Source organism: Bombus pascuorum, chromosome 11, assembly GCF_905332965.1.
Source record: "Bombus pascuorum chromosome 11, iyBomPasc1.1, whole genome shotgun sequence".
Classification (NCBI taxonomy): Eukaryota; Metazoa; Arthropoda; class Insecta; order Hymenoptera; family Apidae; genus Bombus; species Bombus pascuorum.
This window is the reverse complement of record NC_083498.1, coordinates 8,276,371-8,295,017: the sequence shown is the minus strand read 5'-3', so window position 1 is coordinate 8,295,017 and position 18,647 is coordinate 8,276,371. Positions and strand designations below refer to the sequence as shown.

General features: G+C 35.3%; 1 long non-coding RNA gene across 1 annotated transcript; it reads right to left on the bottom strand.

Annotated features, from left to right (window-relative positions):
* Positions 1–3,085: 3,085 nt before the first annotated feature.
* On the bottom strand, positions 3,086–8,954 carry LOC132912335 (uncharacterized). The gene is made up of 2 exons (XR_009659173.1): positions 7,207–8,954; positions 3,086–3,190 (listed from the first exon to the last, which is right to left on the bottom strand). It is a non-coding gene; the product is annotated as an uncharacterized LOC132912335 (long non-coding RNA).
* Between the last annotated feature and the right edge of the window lie 9,693 nt (positions 8,955–18,647).

Below are 18,647 nucleotides of genomic sequence, written 5' to 3'. Positions count from 1 at the left end.
ACCCTATTAAACATCTCTGCATCATTATCGACCGTCGGTAATTCGAAAATTCACTAAAATTGAAAAAAACCAATGAAGATTGGAAAAATGTTTGTTCTTTCGTTGGCTACCTCTGAAATCGATGTGTCGTTCGACTCTGGTGTCACGTCGAGCTTGGTGTCCAGTTCCCTGGTGGGTTCCACGTTATTTCCCCGTTGCACCCAAGGCTCCCATCCCTGCCTGGGCCACCACGATACCTGGTTCCCAGGCATCAACAAGTTCACCTCTTGGCTAGCCATCGTCGACGACGACGAGGACGAAGCCGAGGGTGGTCCACCGTCAGCCAAGCCACCGCCGCCGCCACGCACACACCAGCCTCCAGAATGATCCAGGGTGAACAATACTGTCTGATCCTTTCCTTTCTGTTCCCGTAGCAAATCGTACAATTTTCGTATGGTAGGATTACAAGGCTTTCGTGTCGCTCTCACAGTCGCATCTTGCCAAGAACAACGCGTATTTCTAAATCCAGGTTGTGATCGATTCTGGGTCAGCTCGCTGAGATCTCTCGAGTTACCTTAATCGACGATGTGTAAATATGTACCTCTAGATTCTATCTCTCTGTTTCTTCTAAATTCTAGATCTGTTGGTTTTCTACAGTCTCTGATAATGCACACTTTATGTACCACTTGTATGGACGAAATATTTCTCTTCATTCAGATCTGGATGATCGACGTCCGGATCATTACCGGGGTCTTGGCTTCTTTCCTCTTGTTTGGACGATCGGCTTCGACCGCCACAGAGTGATTCGCGGTGGAATTTTCTTGGAACCGACACGAAGGAGGAGCAAGAATGGTTTTGTCTTACGCGGGTGCCTCAGCTTCCGGCGAACCGGCTTCCCTGCCGGCGCGTTTCCCGACGACGATGCGGAGGACGACGGTGTTGCGCTGGCCATCTGGCGCAAACTCGCACTAAAACCGCGGCGAAACCGCGTGACGAGTCCCCCTCGAAAATAGTCGCCGGTCGAAAATAGCCGACGCTGGCTAAGAAAGAAGAATCATCGGCATTTGCTCCGGGTACACGCGTCGCCGCGCTAGTTGCATCGCGGCCTTCTCCAGAGACTGATTCCCCATCTGTGCATCGCGTACCGATCTTCCTCTATCTTCTTTTCAGTCTTTTTCTTCCTCTAAATCGTTTCCTCCTTTTCCTATTTTCTCTCGGGTTACGTTCGCGCATTTTTTTAACTTTCCTCGCTCAATTTACGCTATCACATTCTGTCTGTAAAGAAAGGATTCCAAAGATTCCCTTAACTTCTTTTCCGTCGCCATTTCGTCTACTTGGATTTTTCAATTTTATGAAATTTTAACAGATTTATGATAAATCATTGCTCGCTCCTTGATGGGATAATCGACGGTCTTCAAATACCGCAAAAGTCCATCGCTATGCTCCTTCTACCTCCTAAGATAGATGTAGAATTTGACTTTTTCTTCTCGCTTCATTCCGTTCTTCTTTGCTCTTTGATCGATACGTTTCTTTTGCTCATGACCACGTATTTATATCGTCCAGAGGTCTATCGAACGAGACGCGCAAGAGACAACACGGATATCCTTGCTTTTCAGAGATACCGATAGTGGAGACACGCAGGAGGAGCGAGTTGTAACGCGGGGGTGAATCTGATGATTCACCAGAACTACGTTCGAGCGAATGGAATGTGAAAAATTCGAAATGCGAAAAGATAATGGACTAACCGCAAAAATCAAGGCGCGTGTAGGTATACACCATGTGTAGACATCCTATGTTCATATATCTATATTCATTATATCGTGTATTGCATTATATGCGTATGTAACCACGTGTAGAATTTTGGTAACCATTCACGAACAGAAACCTTGTGTGACGCACATCTGTAAATAAAAGTATGTATATGCCTTGTAGAATTTTATGAACAGTCTGTAGACATTCAGAAACTTGACGCGATGTACATCTGCATCTACATCAGCGGACAAAAATTTGTATACGTCTCTTCATAGGATTTTATGAATAGTCCGCAGATATATAGAAATTTATATTCACGTTTTGTAGAATTGGTGTATTTAAATAAAAAGGTAGAGATATGTTCACAATTATAACGTTATATACAAAATTCACATATTTGTAAATGTTTGTATTGGCATTATTTACAGATATGCGTTCGTGCATAAGGATTCTGATATCTACAGGCAGCCTGCATGAATTTCTAAAAGATGCACACGCAATATGTTATAGTATGCGACACACGATATAATAGTTCACACGCAATACTATTTACAAGTCTGTACACATCTTGGTAACTGAACTTTTCATCCCTTGCGTGTACGACATTTACAAAAAAAAAAAAAAAATTAGGACAGATTACTCATACTTTGGAACTTTTTGCTCCTGTTAATTGCAGACTGCAGCAGATGTAATTATTTAAAACCATTATAGTTTTCCTTTCAGTAAAACCTTCGTTAAACATACATATATATGTCCTTTATCTTTAAACACCTAGAATATTCAATGAATATATAAAACAGATATCCTTGAACCACCAAGTCTTCAAACCATTAATCTTTGAATGAAAAGAATATATAAAGTATATATATACTCTAAAATATAAATACATACAATAAACATCCTCAAATTATATTAATTACATTAACTATATTTTCAAGCTATCAATTATGTTTTTAATCAAAAGAGTACCACAGTACCTGCCAGTGAGCGTGGTACTATAGGAAATGGGTGTTAGGGTAAATAACACCACGAGAGATGGTCGACAGTAATCGAGACCGATTTCTCTCAACATCTATCCGAGTTTTGTCCCCGTAATATTCTACGATATTATCAGACGCGTGTAAATATGATCTCAAATAGTATATAACAAAATGAAATCTAAAGATACATCGGGCAGAATATAACGATGTCCCCGTCGGTTGTCGGCGCCATTCGACTCACCTGACTTCTGGAGGACGGTGAACGATGCCTGTGTCGATCCTGGCTAGTCGACGACGAAGCATGGTGACGATAGATCCTTGCACGTCGAGACGAAGTGGGATGCGCCAAACGATCACGATCGCGATCACGATGCCCGTGCTGGCGACCGCTACTCGGTGATCGACGATGGCTTCGTTTGTACCGTCTTTCCTGGCTGGTTCCGCGGTCGTGCTGACGCGACCTCAGCACGCGTTCTCCGCTGAAATTGCCACTAATTAGTCTTAGGTTTATCACAGACTCTAAGTTAGACATTCGTGTGAATCTGTTCACTGCGAGATATTGCTCGTGAATAGAATATTGACAGAAGAAAGAAATTGATGGAATGGATGGTGATGCAGGAAAATTGTGTGACAATTGATGATAATGGATGGTTCGGTGATTTTTAATAGAGAAAATTTGTTTTTATACAAAGCTTGAGAAAAAGTGATCTGTAAATTTTGATGACTCAGATACTTGAACTACGTATTCAATTGGTACTAGCCTCTTTTTAAGAGGTTGTTTCGTCTGCTAGTGGCCTTTAATGGCAAGTCTTGTGCTTGATGTATATATATATTAGTGGTTATACAGTCTCTTGAAGCACGAGAGAGTAAAATGAAAGAATCTGTTGATGAAACGAAGCGATTCATATGGAAAAAAGAGTAACATTCTGACCTAATATGGTCTTCTCTTTGCAGATAATTAACAGGTCTATATAAATTTTGAAAAGAGGATTAAAAGTTTATCTTGTGAGTAAAGTATGAATAAACAATAATAGATAATAATAACAAAAATAAATCAGTTGAATTGGAAATAAAATGTGATACCAGAAGATTATGTCTCTCAGATAGTTATGTTCCTCAACTTCCTTATCTTTCTTTGTCACTAATTTAAACCATTAAAATGAAAATTAAAGTGTTTCCAACAATTAGAGCATCTAATTAATACTCACACGTAATAATTTTTTAATGAAATTCAGCCTTAAGTAACATTCTATACGGTGTTTTAATAGTGAATTCTGATACATACGCAATCTACAATTAGAAACTCGGGCATAATTGTTGGAAATAATCTCGCTTTCACTCTACTACATCCATAGCTGGCTGATAAAAAAGAGAGAAAGGAGATCTTACGATCTTTCAACGTGCATTTTCCTCCAAATAATAGCGACAGTTTCTAATTACATGCTTAAGAGATTAGGTGTATATTTTAAAACGTAGCTAGAATATCAAAGTAACTTAATCTGCATAAGGAAGCTGATAGAACGGTTGAATTATTTACGTCTTAATTTACAAATATCTCGATCTGCTTGAATGAACTTTGTTTGATTTATCGCAACGATCTTGTATTGTATCTCGCACGATGAATTAACGCGTAGTAATTAGCTTAATGATTTACGAAATACCGATATTTGCGATAAATATCAATCGTTATTTATACTTCAGAGTTGGCGATTAATGAATTTCTAAACCTTTCTATTTGACATTCGAATTGTAAATTACCTGTTTGCCGTAGATTATATACGTTTTAAATTTCCATTAGCACTTAATTAATTTTAAAAACATAAACACGAAAAGATAAGGAACAAAAGCTATCTGGAATAAATTACAATACAAGATAGTAGTTCGCTCGAAGCAAAACGGTAATTGTTATAAACTTTACAAAGTATCTATAAATATTTCAAAGACATTACGGTACATTTTAAAGGTTCGTGTAAACATATATAAGCAATACGTAAAATTATACATCAATAAACAAATAAATAGCTTGAAATCTATTCTTAACAAACATTTACTATTCGATTCTAAGATAATAATCTCAAGCTTCCAAAATAAGATTATACAGTAAGAAGAAAATAGTCAAATGATCGAAGATTTTTGTGATTGTGTATAAAGAAAAAGAAAGATGATGTTTATGATTAGATATGATTTTCCAAACTGTTTAAATATAGGATATATTTAATTTACAAACGGAGTTGACTGAGAATCAGGCATAGCCTGTCTGCTACGCAAAATGTACACGGGAGCATTTCAGCGCAACAGTGAGTTGACCTACTTTGGGTGTGTCTGGCTTCAAATAGACCATTTCACTTAAGAGTATTTCGCTGACGCCTTCTGCAACGTCTTGATCGAGTCCAACGCGGCAGAAATCCTAATTTCAAGGTTAAACATTCGCAGCTGTTACATCTTTCATCGCTACACTGCGTTTCATAGCTGTAAAATCTTCAGGTATCTCTAAAAGGGTAGACATATACAACGATATCCCGCTAACAAAGAAAACATCGTAATCTTGTTATCTTCTAATCTTTTTTTTGCTTAAATTCCATCGCAATAAAATGAGGTTTCACAGTCTGATAGGAGTAACAATTCTTTCATACTATCCCTATATTGTTTATGAAATTCAATGGAAGCGTATTTTAGATAAAAAATAAGATGCGATATATTTTATTTCAAGAGAAGTACACAACTGTAGAAATATTTATAGAACAGCGACTTCCAATTCTTTTGTGCGCAAATGAAGCGAAAACTTAAGAAATTTTAATACCACTGACAAAAGTATGCTTTGTATGCAAATAAGAATTTATGACCTAGGATAAAGTACACTATATGCAAGAGAACCTAAGCGCCACTAACGGTACACATACCATTGCTTGTAAAACCACTGATCTAAAGAATTTTCTTCCAAATTTCCAAGCCTTTATGAATACGTTTCCCACTAAAGTCTTTTCTAAAGTTCAAGACTTTATATTACACTATATAATGTAAATATATAAAATACAAATCATTTTAAAAAGGTTCAGCAAATATTTAAGTACCTTAGATGTCTATGTGTGTCAAAGGGAAAAACAAAGTTACATAAACACGTACTAGTAAAAAAATATTAACTTTTGTATGACGGAAATGAATTCAAAGTAGATGTTCAATGTATCCTTCGTATAATTCAAGGCAAGTATGTATAGATGCATCTTGACACAGATTGCCTCCATCCAACCTTTCCTCTTCTTTCGACGTATATGTATAAGTCTCTTGGAAACCAAACTAGTTAACTCAACTTTTGTGAATTTCCTCGCGAAACACGAGAAGTTTATTTGTCGATAGAAAATCGTATAAATAATTGTAAATTTCAATGTGAATTTTACTACTTTTTCTACTTTTTAATCTACCAGCTCGTGTAGCACTTATATTTCAATTTTTATGACCTTCTTGAAACACCTTGTACATATTGCTAACAAAAATACTAAAAATATACAAAACAGAATTTAGAAGCATTGAAATGTTCAGATAGTGACGAAAGGTATATCGCTGTTTGTTATTTCTAACAAGCCATATTAATTGCAAGTGTAATTTCGTTCCCGCACGAATAAATCGTGGGACAGAGAAGAGAAGCACAGTGATACAAAAAAGGCTCGAAAATTCGCGACTAACGATGATTCACGCACAGGAAGTTGCCAAGATTTTTAATCGGCCATCGTCCTAACATCGTGGCCTTCAATACCAAACAATACCTTCTTCCCAAACAGACTGATAGGAATCAAAAACAACGTTATTTGGCTGAATGGAAAGTTTCTACGTTATTATCATATTAAACCCTCAAACAGTTTCATTGTAAAAATATACTGGAATTATTGGTCGATCAAACAAATTCTTGAAATGTACAACAAACGGGTAATTAGCTTGTTGTTCTTGGAAAGCGATGAATGTTTCAACATTACTGACAAGAAAAATTGTGTTCTTTAATCTTTCATAGTTGAGGATACTCTTTGAAAAATGAAAATCATAATTATTTGGACAGTGTAGACACTTGTTATACTTTACTACGCTTCCAAACCCAATTAATAAAAGTTAATAAAAAATCCTTTGGCTACTGTTCACGCATACGATTTCTCGTCAGAACAACGAAACAGTTTTCATCGTGTTTATTATTCGTTAGAAATCCGGCGTCTCAAATTACAATTATTCAAGCAATATCCATCAACTTTCGACGTCGTCCGAATAATTGTAACTGCTAATGTACACTTACAATATTTATACTAGTCATGTAACGATATTCGAATAAAACAGAATCGGTAGAAAAATATCCAAACAAGTTGCATCGCATAGAAGATCGAGAAACTTTCCATTCGATTTAACACACGATCTAATGCACTCTTCGTTCAAACATGACACGCACACGCAACGCACATACCGCTGCAACGATTCCACAAGATACGAGCTCACCCATCATCCGTTATGTACAAACCACAAACAAATCTTGGTGCGTGTCGAGTGCAACGGTTCAACATTTACGCTCCTCGATCGGCGTGGAATGGCGAAAATTCTCTTCTTCTAACTCTCAGCCTTTCTCGCATCAATTTCCAGACAAGAAGAACATCGGATACAAAACAGAGGAGAGAAAATGAAAGGACGAAACTCAGAAGCGTGTTCCGTCGAGGAAGTTGTTCTCGATGTAAATCACTCTGTGACGAGCGTACGGAAGAGGAAGAATCACGCGGACCGAGACGGCATCGCGACGAAACTATGCTAAGCCAATAAGGATCGGCGAAAAGTCGCGGATGGTCGCCTCTGACTGCGAGCTTTCTGCTGGTTCGTGCGTTGGAACACGGCCAAACAGTCCTTCGAAAACGCCGACGGGAGAAGGTGGAATTGATAGCGCATTCCGTGTATCCTTTTCGAAGGATCGTCGCGCTAAAGAGGTCATAGGATTATGCGCAAAAGCCGCCCTCTTACCCGCAACGCTACCTCCCACCCCTAAAACCGTGCCAAACACAGCGGATCGTCGCAGAAAACAAACAATGTTTCTCTCTCTCTCTCTCTCTCCCTCTTCGATTTCTTCTGGCGACTTTTAATCGCGTGAGGGAGTCTAGTCTACGGTTTATCGCACCACTTTCTTCCTTTTTCTTTCTCTGGCATTACGAGCGTCGACTAGAGGGATGCAAGGTTAACGTGTAGGCGGTTTACGAGGGTGGCTTGGATCGATTGTGCGCGCTGTGGGTTGCGGAATGTTTGAGTAGTTGACTAAGGAAGAGAAGTTTCTTGGAGGAGGTAGTTTTTTAATGTAAGAAGGATTTGATGTTTCTGATTTTTTTGTGTTTGTGTTTTTATCAGAAGTACAGGTATTGTTTTAAATGGAAACACGTAATCATTGCACATTTTATATTTTAAATTTACACCTTAGTCAACATGATACTCGTGGTTTGGGCCTTTGGAGTTCATAGGCGTTTTTATTAGTAACGAAAGTAAAAATTAATGACAGAAGCAGGATCGAAGTCCCGAAGAACAGAGAATATATATATATTGCACATGAAACTTGAGCTTTTATGTGCAACAAATTTATCGCATTTAGCGTACACAGAGATATATTTTAAGAACAACGATCCATTTGTCACTGTCACGATCCTTTGTCGCTTTATGTTTCTGAAGGTGATCAATGCGCGATTTGCAATCAATTTTGTAATAGCGTTAACAAAGATAAACGCAATGCGAGAAGTATTTATTCGATCGTAAAATATCGTTTAAAACTATTTTCCCTCGGAAACGCGAAAAGCGAGCAATATATGTGCAGTAAATCTATGTTATCTAATCATCGTGATTATCGTCAATTTCAAATTTCAAATGACATTACTCGTTTCAATTTTTAGACGATATTGTGTTTTTGAACTTTCACGCTCCACCAGTTGTTGTATAATAAACTTAATAAACTTAACAAATTACAACCTATTTAAACGATAAATGTTGTGTGTCTCTGTTAAGGCTGGCCCACATTTTTATCTACGCTGTGTATAAATAAACATGTACAAATAAATTGCATGTATGTCCAGATGAAACATTAATCGCACAAAGAAACATTTCTCATTTGTAAGCGTGGAACATAATTTACAAAACCTTTTCCACTCTTCGCATCCAAGATACCTATAAAACGACTAACAATGATAAATCGCTTATTAAACAGGTTTCGTTGGTTCTGTTGTAGGGGACATTTCAAATATACTGTACCTTGGTATCCAGGAAGGGCGACGAATGGAGGCGTAGAGGACCGGCATCCTTTAACTTCAGTCCGTCTTGTCACCTGAATTATCGCCTGAATTATTATGGAATCATCGCCTTCCGATATGTTAAAGAACAAATGTCGATCGAAACTGATCGAGCGAAGAGAAGATTTATCGTTCGTTCGAATCGAAACAAGCAAATTTCTTGATGATCGACGTAACGTAGGATCGAAATAGTTCATGCATGCGAAAAATACCTCGTCGTGCGTTATACACGAGCGTGTTTACCACACGAGAGAACGTTTTCAGTTACGGTTACTATATTTAAGCCCCTGTAGTCCTCGTTTCACTGACACATCATCGAAGAGAACTTTATTTTAAGTCATCTCGGGAGTCTCTTTCTCTTCATTTTTAAAAAGACTGAATTAAAATTATACCTGAGTCTTCTGCATATAAATATATAATGGACTATCTCTTTTGAAAATATGCTTATATCTAATGTTTATAGTAAATTTGGTAATTAATTAAAGTAATTAGAGTAGCTAAGTAGAAGCTTGTTAACACGTTGAATGGCACGCCAGTTTTACAAGGTTTGGCTATAGCGCCACGATAAATTTTTTATTACGAGATACATATAATGTTGAAATATTACCTACAAGAGATACGTTACGGTGTATAATCATCATTAATGAATTTATCATGGAGGTTACCAGTGACCCCCATGGAGCTGTAGTGCAATTTCGTTCGATTCACTTATTCTTCGCGATTATCAATTACCTCATATTGTTCCTTCGCGTTGCTAAATAATCGTTCTATGTTGTTACGTCCCAGGACCTACCATAAACCATAATCCATCCCTTGGTCATACCTATTCGGACCCGCAATAATCCTAAAAAACCTCACAAGATTTAATATTTTTCACTGTACTGTCAAGGCCCTTAATTACCATCAAACATCTTCCAGGTCAAAACGTTCCTTAGAATTATTGTTCATTGAGGTAAAAGCGGATTTTCCCATGTTCGACAGCCACTGGTGGGGAGCACACACAGTAGATCTATATTTCATGTATAAATAAAGCTATTTTTATATGTTTTATACTGCATTTAATTTCGTCACACCATTGTAGTAACGATGGTAATAATACAAAATTTATAACTATTGATATTTGTTCAAATTATATATTTCTACTAATCTGGGTGACCCCCATGGCATTCAACGTGTTAAAGAAAAGAGTGTTACGTATGATAGCTGTAGATCAAATTCATTTGTAGATTTTCATACTTTTTTTTTCTATTTATTCATTTGATCTGTAACTTTTGGTTTATGAACCGCAGAAGATTGTTAGAATCGTCAAAGTTAGAGTAATTGATTTTATTTAGTTTCTTTGTACTGTCATTCGCTTCGTGGAGAACGTAGTCCGTGAAAAGCAGTCTATCGAAGATATTCACAGATTTATTTATATCTTAAAGATAAACACTGCGAAGTCATTGTTGTGAATCTTGTCAATTACCAAGCGATTTATACCCGTTCTTAGAAACAGTTTCTTCAAGACATGTGATTTAGCGAACGCTGATATTATGCGCCATACCTGTGCTTTATTCAACAAGATTTAAGTAATATTTTTGGCGCGAATGAAAAATCTAATTACTCGCAATCTATAAACTCCTACTTCTCTGTGTCCAAGAAGAATAAGAAATTAAAGGCAAGATTGTAAAAGTTTTGACATCACCAAAATTGTAACTTTTTCCATGAAGTGGGAGACGGTACAAAGAAACTATAAATAAAACGAATTATTCCAACATTATTAACAAATCTAATAATTTCCTTTTCACAACTCCTCGTTACGTAGCTTATTTAGAATTTAAGGAGACAAAATTATTAAAATGTTGACGTTATGAAAACTGTTAAATTATTACATGTTAACATTTACAATTTAGAATTTAGCATCCACAAAGATAATCTCGGACAGAGGATATATGTCACATTGTCGTAGAAAATAATCGCCAAGCCTCAAACCACCATTAATCAAATTCATACTTAGCAAATTCCACGATTGTCCAATTTCAATGAACAACAGCAAACTTTCAAGTCACCATCGATAAGAACTTCTTGAAAACAAGTCACGTGTCTAATAAATCTGAATTGCAAATGAGATCAGACTCGGTCCAAAGTATAGATAGGGTTTTCTATGGTGAAAATAATATATTACGGAAGACTTTGTGGCTGATCGACGAGCGAAATTTGCGTCGGATCGAAACTAACAACGTCACACACGCGTCACACGTTACACGTGAACAAAGATTCTGTAGAATGTAAGTTCGAAGAGAACGAGTTGTTTCCTTGAAGGAGAAGGAAGTCGAAACGAAGTAGTGCGGAACGAGCAGGAAGAGGAAACGACGAATTTGAAAAGAAGCTCGAAGGTCGAACGCGGCTCGAAGAAGCTTTCCCCGGGTCTTGGTAACTGAAACTTTTGTTCTGTGTTAGACGATTTATGCGCAACTTGCCCAAGAAGGAAAGCAAGTCCTTGGTCTCGTCGAAAACTTGCCCGCTTATATGACAAACAGCTTGTCATTGTCGCATTTGTAAAAGATAAGTCGAATCGAAGGTGCTGTCACTTTTTTACTTTCGTATTTGGAACACTGACGATCGTTCGCAGATATATACTGACGTATGTGGGTATTTTTGGATTGAAATGTATCGATCGAAACTGCTAAAAGACGCCTCGCGGTTAATTAAGACTTCTTTGAGGAGATTACGATCGACGATTACCACGGAAGAAAATTTCCAACGTGAAAAATATTTCCTTTTCGTATTTGCTCCTTCGTTAGAGCTTTTACAATTTTATTTTGTATTTTACACTATCTTGGGGATTATTTACCGAGGTAATTCGAAGTTAGGCTTTGCTGCTTGAAACGAGAAAATTAAAATGCTTTGTAGAAAGGGAGCACGTGACACGGAAATATATTTTACCCCTTGCAATTAACAAAATTACAATTCTCTAGAGTAAAGATAAAATGAAACTCGAATAGGGAAAGATAGGGAAAGAAGGCTTTTTCTAAAATAATTCATACTTAAAAGAGCTATTGTACGTGTACATAATATCCACAGAAATTAAAGTTAGAGAGGAAATACTGGTATGGAGAAGCATCTTTCCTGAGAATTCAAAGATACAAGAGAATATCGCATATAATAGAAAATAAATATCTATAGTAGACAATAGTCAACTGACATAATATATACTGTAATAACGTGTATGTAACTCTACCATTGCAAACGTAGCATTGAAAGTAATTGAACAGATGAAATGTTGCAGAGATGAGGGAGATGCTGCTACCAGCATAGCGTAATAATTTTATGTAATATGTTTGCTTATATAAGCGTTTCAATCCTTTTGAAATATCGGATGCCTCGTTGAGTGGCAAAATCAATTGATTAGGTAACTCCTTAATTATATATGTATATAAAGCAATGCGCCCAGTTAGACAAAGTACATAACGTACTACGGTCTATTAATGCAAGCACACCTTGTATAATCTTATAGAAAAGAAGATTATTTCTGGAACTAATAAAACTATGAAAAGACTGACCCATATAGGAAAAAAAGCAGGATAATATATTTAGACTTTTTGAAATTTATTACCCAGGTAACTCAAAGGCAGGGTATTTTTAAAACTTTTATTTCAAGTAAAAATATGAGGACGCTTGTTCAAATTTTATTTACCAATCTGGCTGAAGTATACGAGAGACATGAATATAAACGTGAAGGATGTGACGAGCATATGAAAGCATTGTAAATGTTTTCGACTCGGTAGATATCGTGAAATCTGGCACGATCCGTAACAATTGTATGTTCCTTTACGTTCAACTATGACCTTTTATGTTCTCTCGAAATTCCAATAAGACCGACTATAATGAAAATTTATAGCAGCATTAAAAATCAGTGAAAGCTATCGAAATACTTCTATAAGTTTCGCGATAGCGTTTCCTTTTACGAGCTGAATATCGTTCTTCGGTACTTGGACGAATAATCATTTATCAGATATTTCGTTGTCGATGTTGTTCTACCAACAGTTCTTTAATCGTCACGAATTATTTGATACTATTAGCAGCATAAAAATCTTGAAGAATTTCCAAATAAAAATATAAAGACACTAAAAATCTATATCGCATCTATTTCAATCTCATTCTACAACTTCGAATTTCTAAAAATCACTTCAAACATTATCTGATTTAATTAATTATTATTTGAATATATATAAATTATTATTATATTTCTACTTTTAAAATACCACATACGGTCTTCTGACCATACCGAATAATTTTGTCATACTAAAATTAGCACAAATGATTTCATACCGAAAAAAACATAAAAACCGGAAAAAATCCTCGAACAAAAGTAGAAAAGACGTCGAACAAATATTCGAAATTCGTATTACATTAGTTTCAATGAAATTCCATCGTTTCGTTTCAAGCTTCGTCGACACCTTAAAACTCTAGAAAACCATCACTGATAAAAATTAATTTTATGAATCACAATTATCACCAGATTAAACCAGATAAAACGAGACCTTATGAAGAAGCAATTTATGACACGTACACCGTTTATTCATAAGCCAGTGCTCATTTATTAAACGCTGACGTCCACCCTTCGCGAGAAATTCCCCTATTATTGCAAGGCTGATCGAAACTTTTTACGAGCCCTCCAGATGGATGGGCAAATAAAGAGAGCACCAGGAGAAAATAAACAAGGACCTACATACCTAGATTCTAAGCTTGATTGGTTTTCTCTGCATTAAATTTATTGTTAACACGCTCTATGCTGCGAGGAAAAATAGATTCTTTTGACAGACCTATCATTTCCAATGACAACGATACGTTACAATCTGTGGTTCAAAAAAAACTAACGCTAATAAAGTATCATTAAACAATCTGTTCTTTTCTTGGAGTTATTTTATCGATATAATATAGGTAGAAATATGTTTCCTTAATGGGAGAACTTTTCTTGAAATTATTCTATATTATAGCTATTTCAAGATTTAATTGTATGTAGCTCACCCTGTATATTTGTATTATTCTATTAAATCATACATATTCATGCATGTTTAAATTTGTTACTAAATGCACAAAAGACGCTCATAATTTATTTTTAACATTTAAAATCCTTTCTAACTTCAGCTTCCTTTATGCAATAAATATTTATCTCGTTTATATATTGAACAAGACGCATTAAAAATTTAAAATCCTTTTCATAATTTCCGGTTCAAATATTGATAATCTATTTATAAAATTCCACCTCGAAATCTTTCCTCATTCCATTTACCTTATTTGTATATTTAAGGACAAGATTCATTATAAATGCTTAATTCTTTTTACAATCCCCGGAGCAAACGTTCATAATCTATTTATAAAATTTCACCTCGAAATTTCTTCTATTTGCATTGTATTTTACCCACGAAACTTTTGTCCCATTTATATATTTAACAACCAGATTCATTTAAAATTTTAAATTCTTTTTTACAATTCCAAGCTCAAACGTTCATAGTCTATCTATAAAATTCCATCTTGAAATCTTTTCTAATTTCAGTGTACTTTACGCGACAAATTTTTATGTCATTCTTATATGGAAAAACAGAACGCATTAAAAATTTTGAATTCTCTTTCCAACTCTCTACTCGAAGCAAAGCAACGACCAACATACACAACCGTCAGATCTTAATCGTGCAGAGAATCGTACGATGTTACGAAAGAAACCAAGAATCGAGAAACGAAGAACAAAAACGTAATTGGCGTAAGAACGGGCGTTCATTAGAGACGACAGGTTTTCTAGCTACGACAAAATCACAAGAAAGATCGTAACGTAACAATAGCGACGTTAAACGGGGACTGAGAATTTTTATCGTTGCGGTAGCCAATTTGCCAGAGTACAAACGGTTTCATCGGGAGCCTTGTTTATTATCGTTCAATCGCGTAAACGCGTGCAGCTGTGTAATTAATTAGACCGGTAACGAAGGTAATTAACTCGAGAGCACGGTCTCGCGTTATGGTTGGAGATAATTAGGAAGCTTAGATTTTACGCGTACCAATTGCATCTTCAACTGGCTAAGGATTCTTTTGTAGAACGTAATTGTAGAAACTCTTGATTATTTACTGTGATTACGAATATGTAGTTTATCGTCTCAAAATAATTACTCTCGGAATTTCTTTTTTTTTAAGTGGGCCTTGTGGGGCTTTTAATGACTTGCCTTGATGGTTTCCAGTGTGTTACGAATTTTTACTAAAACATAATTCATAATAGGAGAAAAAAATATTTTCCTGTTTTATAAAGGAAATTTTACAATAGGTCAGCCTTGCACGTTATTGTCTCTCGCCTACAGACAATTCATTTGTTAACGAGATCTAGCGATGAAACGAAACGTGCTGATAAATGATTCAACGGAAACAGGCTATAAGATCGCTTAGATATACATTAGCAGCGAGCTTTTTGAGAAATATTCCCTGCGGTAACCGTAAATTGTCAAACTTTCTCGAAGTTTTCACCGCGTAAAGATCAACTCAAATTATTACAAGATTCCACTTATTGAATTTAATCCCAAATTATTGAGCAATAAACTCTTCCTCTCTTAGAACGTAAACGCTTGAACAATGTTTTTAAATAAAACACAAAATTACAAGTATACCTAACTAAAAAAATAGTAGAACTGCTGAAGAAACTTTCGAAAAACTTCTTCATTTAAAAAGAGAAATATCATCAGCAATCAAAATGGAAGAAATAAAATTCCAACGATTCTAATAAAATAATTAAAAAATTCCAATAACATAAATTGCTGTATGATGAAATTCTAAATAGAAGCGCAAAAATCCTCTCATTTAGAAAGAACAAAAAATGACTAACTAAGCTAAAAATGCAGAGAAGCTGTTTCTCCACTGGTATCTTCTCGACCCTTGGCATTACTAAACGTCTACGAGGCTACGTTTCTCCGTCGTTCCTTCCTTATTCCCGATCGTTTATCACGATCAACTGCAAACGCGCAAGAAATCGCGGTACAACGTCGGTATATACAAATTGCTATCGGGCGTATAATACATCAAGAAACGCGTTGGAATCTCGAAATTGAATAATTTCGAAGAAACGGCAATTGAGATCAGTCATCGACCGGCACGCCATACCAGGAAATAACTGCAACGAGAAATTACCACTATTCGTTAAATGCAAACTTAAAGGCAACGGACGAAGAAGCTTTAAGCATTTAATTAATCTCTAAACTCTCGTATCGGTCGTTTCGTATCCTCGAAATCTTCCGTGAAATGCACGATCAATCAACCATGAAAATACCGCGTATTTTTCAACGTAAAAGCTTGCTTCACGATTGTCTGTTTAATTTGAAACGTGTGTTATAAATGATCAATGCAATTTTTCTCGAATTCCAACGAATCAATTACGATTCAATGGAAATATAAAATTCTGTTACTTTCTATTCTCTGAATTTCTTCCTCGTTTTTCTAAGGCTTGGGTTGGTTTCTTTTTTCGATTAATCTTCAAGATAAAATCGAAACACTACGTTTATGCCACAGATTTGATAAACTTTGAATGGAAAATCTTCAGTAAAATTTCCTATGATAGTTTATCGAGTCTCAGGCTATCTAATCATTCCAAACATAATAGATTCCCAGACCACTGGTAGCCACGAAATCATCAGTAAACACACGTAATGGATACTTAAATAGCTTAACACAGTGAATATTTATTTACGAACGACATCCAGTAATGAAGAATTAGGATTGATTATAAAAGGTTCTAGTTCAAAGCGAATCATTGTAAACGTATTAAAATTCCAAGAGAATCCATGGTACGGAATTTATTTATAAATAACGTCAAGTTACGAAAAGTGGAATTAACTAAAAAAAAAATACCTGACTTCAGAATACAAATCGCTGAAAATTCAATAAAATTCTGAGAGAAACTACCGTGAAAAATTTATTTCTAAACAATGTACGACTTTCTTCACCGAAAAATAAAGCTCAGAAAATGATCGTTGTCTACGGTAAATCAATGCAAATTCATTAAGAAGTTCCAAGAAAATCATCGATATGGTTATCACTGCAATTTCAAAGATTTCCAAAATTAGACGCGATAACGATTTCCTCGTTGATTTTCATCGCGTATATTAACGAAATTCTATACATTCTGCAGCCAGGTTTTGCATTACAGCGTCGTGAAATTCGATTTACAATATCATAAATTGCCGAAAGTCGAGATAACTTCATCACGAGACGCAGTTTATAATATATTGATACGAAGAGAAATTGCATGTTTTTCTAGCGATGTAAGTGTACAAACTGGAACGCGCAAACACGTTGTAACTGGCTGCTACTTTCTCAACAACGATTAAAGTCTCTCCATTACAAGATTAATTAGTTCTTTTTTGAAGAACATCGTAAGGAAGAAACATATACACTGTTTACTCGTTCAGAATTTATAGCAATTGGATTTTTAAATCTTCCCATAATTATTCTACATGTTTGTTTAAGAATATGAAAAGGCCCTTTACGTCATATGTACAAATATTTGTTCATGTTCTATTCGTTACTATCTTGCCATTTTAAATAACAGAGAAGTAGCTTGTTATTTAAACTAATTTTAAGTAGAATTAACTGCGTTAAAATCCAGAAAAAATAAACAAATAATAAATTATTTAATGTAACGAGATTCATAAGAGAGTTTCATTACTTCCCTGAATAGAAAAAGAGAAAAAAAGAAGAGATAAGGCAAAATGTGCTATTACACAATGACATCTAATTGTTACATAAGGAGTTCTAATGAACTCTAGAGATCATTATAAAATTTTACTACCATCGTCATTATTCTTCATAAAATGTTACTTTGTGATACTTTACATAATTAAAGTTATGAATATACTTCATAAATAAGAAACTCAAGAAGATATACTCGCTCATATCAGGTATCAAGACATTTAAATGGATATGAATTTCCCTAAAATGTTTATATTAACGACATACTGGTATTAACTCATCAATTATATCTTTCATTGATTCATATATATGAAAATGAAATAATCTGAAGATAAATACTTGTTCAAAAAGCAGAATAATTATATAAGCTTTCATAGTAGCGGACATCAATTTTATTCTGATATCTTAACTTTTAAAAACCATTTTTATCGCGTCATAGTGATACGTTATACGTAGTTGTAACGGTCATAAAGAAAATTATCGCAAGTCATTTTATCTACGATTGCACGCTTTATATCCTATCAACTATTCAGATACTTTAAAGCAGCATGTGACGTCATAGCTCCTTTACTATGCAAAATGAGATATAATAACTCAAGTAAATGTTACGAAGTTCCATAAGAGTTATCAAAATAAGATAAAAGCTTCTCTGTTCCCCTAACGATAGCTCCAAAGTTATTTACACCAAATGATTAGTTTATCCTGTCGCATTTAACTCGGAGGAATAAAATTATATTTCAATATTTATTTCATTTCAATCCCAATAACTGTCTAAGCTATTAATTTTCCAGGTTTACCAAACTTCCTAGAATTTTGAACGAAGAGTCTACAAATAATAAAAATTCTCCTGATGAATTTTGTTCTGATCTTTTAACACGTTAACAGCCATTTTCATTCCGGAGTAGTTGTCGTTAAATATAATTCTTGCCTCTTGCCTAACTCT